Here is an 8,444-nt window from a genome sequence, read left to right as displayed (position 1 = left end):
CCGAGGGTTAAGGAATAATGTTTTATCAAGTAGATTCATCACTTACCCTGATTAGGGTTTAGAATTTCTAAACACGTGAAAACTCTAAGTGACACTTTATTTTAAGATTGCGAGTAGTACAATACGAATCATAATGGAAACCCTAATATACAAGGGTTAGATGAGTTGACCGGTTTGACTTGTTGACTTTAGTTGACTTTGACTTGGCCAAAAATTGACGGTTGTCACATAGGACAACCTGAGATTTGATGTATTCAGTACTTTATGGAATATGGTTTAGTTCTGGGACGAATTGGATTTATCAGGTAGAGCATTGGGGAAAGGTACAGGTAAGTGTGGAAGGTAGTATTGGGCCCGTACTACTGAAAGCACAGGACCTGTACCCGAACCAGTGTTTGATCTGACGACTTCAAGGAGGACCCGTGTGGAAAGATCCCTTGTATGGAAATCCTGATCATTATGATTTATGACTTTTCAGTTCAGCATGGTGGTGACACGATTTGGAGCAGGGGGATCAGGATCGGGATCTGGATCTAGGGCAGGATCTGGCGACACTACTGATGTCATTGATGAGAGGTTGCACGAGCTTATTGTAGCCGAGGTTACCAGGGACATCCTTGACGCTACCCCAGTCATTTTTGGGACGGTCAAGGAGGGCATGATGGACATCATGGAGGAGAGACTCAGGGCATTCAGGGCCGAGATTGTTGCGGCTCAGGTTAGGGCCCGAATTCCCTCATTCTGGGAGTTCAAGGCGTGTGGGGCGCTAGAGTTTTTTGGGGCTAGGGACCTCATTGTTAGCCGACATTGGGTGGAGGATATCGATAACGCCCAGCGCACGAGTTCTTGCCCGGGTGCGGCAAAGGTGGGATTTGCTTCTTGTATGCTGAGATATAGGGTATGCGATTTGTGGGGCGAGGTTACGAGTCAGGTGGGAGCAGCCGGTGTGGCTGAGATGACATGGGCCAAGTTTGTTTGACAATTTGATTTGGAGTTTGCACTAGGCATTGAGGTGCAATGACTTGTGAGGGAGTTTCATGACCTTCAACAGACTACCAAGACTATGGCGGAGATCACCGCCAAGTTTCGGGAACGAGCTTTGTTGATTCTGCAGTACGCTACCGATGAGGATATGCTGAGGACGAGATATCATTCCATGCTGAGGGATGATATCCGGGAGTTTGTGAGATTTACATGGTACAAAACCCTGAATGAGATGGTAGAGAAGGCCCGGGAACGGGAAATGGAGTTGGACTTCCGTACCAAGCGGAAGCCGGAGCAGGCATAGGCAGCGGTGGGTCAGACTAAGAAGCCTAAGACCTCAGAAACTTCCAGCAAGGGTCAGCAGGTGTAACGCCCGGGTTTCGGGGCTAAGCATTTTTAGACGATGTAACAGTCTAGGTCAACTATTGTAACTCTTTTGATGTAATAAAAATGAAATATTTGAGTATTTTGTGAATTTATGTGCTTATTATTTAATTATAAATGTATAATTAATAAAGAATAAAAATAAGCGTCAAAATTAAAATATGAGATAAGCCCGATATCTTTACATAAAGTTGTAGTGGTCAAAACAAGCATTCCGGAGATATAAAGAACGCCGAAATCCGAGTTATAACGAAGAAGTTATGACCCGACGAAGTTTCACGACGGAACCAGCACGATACCGGGAAGCGTGAATAGTGAATTTATGATAAAGCGAGTTTTTATCCGACACGACCTAAACGAGAATCGAAGAGCTCTTTAATTGTGGCGTAACAATAAAAAGACAGACGAAAACGGACGTCGGATGAAGAAGTTATGAATTTTTAACGGACCAATCCTGTCCCGGCCTGTTAAAAATATAACTTTTAAAATAAATTCAAAATTAGCCAACGGAGTCTAAACGAAAGTTGTAGATTACGTTCCCGCCTTCGCGTGGATATAAATAACGTCAAAAACGGAGCTCGTATGCGAGAGTTATGATTTTTCTAAGACGGGAGGCCGATACGCGATATTGGGTGACATGGCACCACCAGAAATTGGACATGTGGCACCACCAGAAATTGGACACATGGCACCACCAGAAATTGGACATGTGACACCACCAGAATTTGGACAAGTGGCACCACCAGAAGGCCACCACATGCCCCAACTCACTATAAATAGAAGTGTCGGGTTCTCTCATTTCTTACACCTTTCCTCTTCCACTTTCCCTCTCTAAACTCTCTCTCTCTAAGCTCCCTTGAGCCCCTAAAAGTCTAGGTAAACCCCCTAGCACCCGAAGGAAGTTCCGAGGCTCCCGGAGTCCCGAGAAAAGAACCTTTCGGCTCGGAAACGCTGCTCCAGCGAAGCCCGGTTTTGAGAAAAACCCGCTGTAAGTAAGGTACGCCTACGAAATTTTTAATATAACTTTTAAATAATTATAGTAATGTTATTAGGTCCTTAAAATAATTATTTGGGCTATTATTATTTATATATTGAGTGTTATTTAACGCTTATATAATAATAATAATAGCTAGACTATTAATTAGTCACGGTTAACGTTAAAACTAAACTCTAGTGGTATTAATACTAGGTTTTGGTCAAGGAAAAATTGTTTTGAGATAACGAAGTACTGTTCAAATACCGAGTCACCACCTAATCAGGTGAGTGCATAGTTACTTTCATCTTACACATAGATATGAAGTATTTTATATTAATTACGTGCTATGTGTGCATATTATCTGAATACTTGCTGCCTATGCTGATGAAAGATTTTTATACATGTTTTAAATAATTTAAACTGTATATGTATTTTATATCTATAAAAATGTTGGGGTAAAACATGGGTAGATGTAATAAGACAATGTGTGATAAAATGATGAGAGGCCTCGATGTTGTTGTTATTGATTCTGTCATCTAGCGGAGTATGGATGACGACCACGGACTCTTCTAGACAGTCCAGTGGAACGCTAGCAGGCTCGCAACCTGTAGATGTTTGTGAACGATGTGTTCACCGGTGTACTCCATCCCCCTCATGGTTGCCTTTAGGACATTTATTGCTAAGGAAACCCCTTGGCAGTAGTGTCCATCCCGATATTGATCCTTAGTCTAGGTCCCTTATGATAGGTGTTTTAGGGACGTAATGTGAGGATAACGGGAACGGGTAATCGGGTTATTGTTGATTGATGAAATTAATAAACTTATTTATTGTGGGTTGAAAACCCTATGTGCTCACCAGGCTCCCAAGCCTGACCCACTCAGTTTCTTGTATTACAGGTAGTGGCGCACGAGCATAGATATGATGTTTGGGATGAGAGATTATGAATAAATGTAGTAAGGCTATATTGTACTGTTTATGCTTTTGATCTGTATCGAACATGACATCCCGATGTTTTTTAATGAAATACATTTCTACAGAAATGCTTTGATAAGTCTTTATCATAATTTTATTTTGGGAACAAATTCCGCAACACTTTTATTTAAAATGTTACTCTGATTTTTAAACAACGCATAAATAAAATCGGTCTTTTCTGGCCGTGAAAATGGGGATGTCACAGTAGGGTTGGGGCCGGTGTGCCAAGTATAGTAGGGTGCACAGTGGAGCTTGTTGTGTTACAGGCTCGGGATGCTATACATGTGGCCAGCAGGGCCATTTGAACAAGGACTGCCCCACGTGGAGCTTGATTTGTTTTCACTGCAACCAGACCGTCCATAAGCGGGTCAACTGTCCGAGGTTGCAGGGAGGGGGATGAGCGGTGGCGGCGCCTACTCCCTCCACATTGAGGATTACCGATGGCCGCCCTACCAAGGTGGATGTTCCAGTGGTGAGGAGCCACGCATTTCAGTTGACCACCAAGGAGGCTCGGGCAGCGCCAGACATCGTGGCGGGTACGTATCTATTATTCTCTACTCCTTATGATTTGTATGACTTATGTGTATATTATGCTTGTATAGAGACCTTTTTGGTCAAAGGTATGTCGACGCATGTTTTGTTTGATTCGGGTGCTACCCGATCGTTCGTATCTCTTGCGCTTAGCAAGAAGTTCTGGGACGCGCTGGGAACTTTGGATTCCTCGCTCGAGGTAAAGATTGAAGATGAACGCACCGTTAGTGCTACGAGGGTGTATCGGGGCTGTGTCCTGAATGTACTTGGTGAGAGGCACTACTAGAAAACAGCCCTTTAATGACGCGAAAACAATGACAAGCGCTGACACAAGACACGCATTTGTGCGTGCCCTAAAAAATAATGTCAACTTTGCAAAATTTGAAGGATAGAGAACACGCATTTTTGCGTGCCCTAAAATTTATGTCCAAAAAAAAAACACGGAAGGCGCTTATCTTACATGTGTGTCATCTACAAGTGTCGCTTTATAATTTTTTACTGGAACGCGCGTTTTTAAAGGGAGAAAATGAAATCCTCTCAAATTCTAAAATTTTGAACTACCCCGCTTCTGCACTCTCTTCTCTGTATCTCTTTTCCTTCTCTCTGTAAACCCTAAGCCATCGCCACCATCATTGAACCCTAAGTCTTGCCTTTTATGCTTTCACATCTTTCCTTCCCTAATCGCCTGTATTTAATTCACTATTTGGGCATTTTGGTAAGAGCGTAACGATTTCACTATGCCCTTGGTCACTTCTCCTCATTGACGATCTCATGCTCACCTAACATCAAATTCCTTTGTTTCCATCTTTTGCAGAAAACCCAAATACACGCTCACCCCGTTTTTGATGCTCAGAAGAGAAAAAGGGCAAGCGCCTTGGTCCTTTTTGCACACATTTTTGGGCACTATCAACCCACCATTACTTTCTATCCCCCTCTACTCATCATCTTCAGTGTTCGCTTTCTCAATCTAGGTAACAACGAATGTGACAGGTAAGTTCTGATCGCTTTCTCTATCTAGCTTGTATCTTAATTCTAGTGTTAGATATTTTCTATTCAAACTACCAGAGAAAATTTATTTATTAGTCAGATAATGTATGAGAGAGTTTTTGCGTCATTTGTGAGTTCAGTTCAACTCGCTTCAAACAAACTTACTAGGTTTAATGTAGAATTTTGTGAAAAAACGGAAAAGTTAGAGTTAATGTATATTTTTGTTCCAACATTTTTAATATCTATTTCGTTATTTGAGAAGATGTATTTTAGGGAAATAGGGGGTTTTGGTTCTACGTGTTCTTATAACCCTGGGAATCAAGAACCCTGTATTCTCACTGTATCTTGCTTATGATAATTAGACTCACATAAATGTTCTTTGTGGAGTTGGACTTCTTTCAACTCCTTTTGCAGTGAAAGAAGGAGGATGGGTAGGATTGTCATTATTGTTCATCTTTGGTGTCCTTTCTTTCTACACTGGTATCCTCCTTCGATACTGCTTAGATAGTCAACCTGGCCTCGAGACCTATCCAGATATTGGCCAGGCTGCCTTTGGCACTCTCGGACGTCTCATCATTTCTGTAAGTTTACTTAATACATCAACAACAAAAAAATAAACTCACATTAAAGTCTTGTTTCTGACCAATTTACCCTTTTTCTCTTGGTTTCTGTTTTTACTGCATATAATATTGTACGTGGAGTTATACGTAAGTATATCTAATCTGACATTGACTTGGTTTTACTTAATTTGGCTGGATTCTATGTTTTAACTTAGTTTTTTTTCTTTCACTGAAGGCATGTTGTGTTGAATATATTATCTTGGAGAGTGATAACCTATCGTCTCTATTTCCAAATGCACATTTAAACCTTGGAGGATATATACTAAACGCACATTATTTATTTGCAATTATGATCACTCTGGCTGTCCTTCACACAGTTTGGCTACGCAACATGAGTGTTCTCAGTTACATATCTGGTAAAACTTTATACTATTTATTAACAGAAGATCAAAATCAAAATGGTTTATAATAAACTTTTACAATTAAATCATTTTGTTTTTAATCCAGCTTGAGGAGTTATTGCGTCAATTCTAGTAGCGATTTGCTTGTTTTGGGTTGGGTTAGTGGATGATGTGGGGTTTCAAATTGAAATCACAAAAATGTTAAACCTCTTAACTTTCCCTGTTGCCATAGGCCTTTATGGGTACTGTTATTCAAGACATGCAGTGTTTCCTAATATCTATACATCAATGGAAAAAAGAAGTCAATTTCCTATGGTACTCTTAGCCAGGTATGCTAATTTTATCACCCTAGCTACTTTTTCTTTTACATGCTAAAACACAAGTTTATTAAATTTTTATGGGCAGCTTTGGGAGCTGTGTTATTCTTTATGCTGCAGTGACTATAATGGGATACATGATGTTTGGTGAATCAACAGAATCACAATATACCCTAAACCTCCCCACAAATTTGATTGCCTCTAAAGTTGTTGTCTGGACTACGGTATTTAATTTAACTTGAAAAACATTATCAGACTTTTGTTTTTTTTTTAAAAAAAAAAACTTATTTCCTCTGGATTTATTTATTGTTTTGCAGGTGGTCAACCCATTTACCAAATATGTGTTGACCATATCTCCTATAGCTATGAGTCTTGAGGAGTTGATACCATCAAACCATATGAAGTCTCATGTCTACTCCATCCTCATTAGAACATCATTAGTCTTCTCTATTGTGCTTGTAGCCCTCTCCATCCCCTTCTTTGGTAACTTCAATTCCCACATCCCATACTCACAACACTAAATTACATTTTTGTCCCTCGGTACAGTAGATTTTTTTCTTCATCTCTTGCAATTTCAGGCCTCATTTCATGTAAAAGGACTATAATTTGGAATCAAAATTGCGAAAATCGGTTAATACAGTGGGCATAAGAAGTATTTGGAAGAGGTATCCTCATGTAATATTTTTATTGTAAAGGTATATAAAAATTATTCTAATCATTTTTTCTTATTTAACTGTTTTTGTAAATAACTAATATTGTTATCCTATAATTTGGTAAAGGGAAAATCTATTTCCCCTCCAGATATAAAAGGGACTATCCTTACTTTTTCATAATATTATCCTGAATTAAAAAAACAAAGTACATTGCTATTATATATAAAGGTTTATTTAGTCGGTATTGCCCAAAAAATAATAGTTCACTTATTTGTTGTAGATTGGTCAGTTTACACCCAAGACAAAACAAAGTACACTCCACGACCTCGGGAAGATATATGGTCAGCAACCACAAGACAAAACAATTCTAACTCTGGTGGGCCCTTCGACATCCCTAATAGCCCACCTGTAAAACATTCTTCTATGACATTGAGAAATCTGATATTATCACCAATGAAAAAGCTTCAACTCTCTCGTACCCAACCTCAATTGTTTACGTAAGTAATGTATTTTTTGGTTTTAATTTAATCGATGATTTAGTTTTTCTTAATATGTGCCATTTGGTTTTAACTTTTAACGTTGTTATCTTGGGTTATTTTTATCATTTACAGGTTGTAGATAACAATTAAAGATAGAAGATCAACCAATTATATGAAATGGGGTATAAAATAAATCTACTACTTCTGGACTACTCTTTTTCTATAAATCTACTGTAAGTCATGTTTTTGAATATTCGGACATATTTTTACTTGGTGAAAAGGCCACTTAAAATTATAGATTGTAGTCAATTACACTTTCTTTCAATCAGTGAATGACATGATCCACATCTTATTTTCCTTAATGAGATTCAAAGGCCACGAAGATGCTAGTAAGATACAGAGCAATGATGCAGCTTGCCCTATTTGTGATCAAGTACTTTCTAAAAGGTACTTTCTAGTTTTCTACTTCCTCTATGTATCATCCATATACTTCTATCTCACATTTTAGTTTATTTTAAATTTAATATGCGTTTTTGCTTTCAGTCTAATGAAACCTGTGGATATCAACCCAAATGAAGAATGGGTAAATGTGAGACAGCACATCTGTCAGAAACATATTTTCTTCTTTACATGTCAGTTTACCATTTTACCCTTTTACTTCAATGCTTCTTGAATACTTCTTTTATAACATAGATTGATGATGCTTGAAGCCTTTTTGAATACTAATTTGTTGATGATGAAAACATGTATCATGTGGAAACAGAAGAAGCATAACAATAAGAAGTAGAAACAAGAAGGTGTTCCTTAATAGCAATGTAGTATTAGGTTATATAGTTAGGAAAAACCTCTTAATAGCAATGTACAACCAGATCCCCTTAATACCAACGTATTACAATTTTTTGACATGATGTTATTGGATGAAATTGATTGTTTTGGTATATATTTGTTTCCATATTTTTGTATTATGCGTAAATGAGTATCGTAAAGATGTGTCGTAAATGTATATTGTAAATGGTTGTTGCAGTTTATGACACGTAAATGCGTGTCATCTTCTTTTATGACAGGGGCTTTAATGATACGCAATGCGTGTCCTAAACGCGTGTCGTAAGGTTACGACACACCAATGCGTGTCATCTTCTTTTATGACAGGTCCTTCCTTGATACGCAATGTGTGTCGTAAATGTGTGTCGTAAATACTTG

The 8,444-nt window shown here is 38.7% G+C and overlaps 1 pseudogene; it reads left to right on the top strand.

Annotated features, from left to right (window-relative positions):
- The first annotated feature begins 248 nt into the window (after positions 1-248).
- Positions 249-7,917, top strand: LOC145127745 (amino acid transporter AVT1C-like; annotated as a pseudogene).
- The last annotated feature ends 527 nt before the right edge of the window (positions 7,918-8,444 follow it).

This window comes from Lactuca virosa, chromosome 1 (genome assembly GCF_052849685.1).
Source record: "Lactuca virosa cultivar CGN04683 chromosome 1, Lactuca_virosa_CGN04683_v6, whole genome shotgun sequence".
NCBI classification, from domain to species: Eukaryota; Viridiplantae; Streptophyta; class Magnoliopsida; order Asterales; family Asteraceae; genus Lactuca; species Lactuca virosa.
This window is presented reverse-complemented; position numbering and strand designations above follow the sequence as displayed.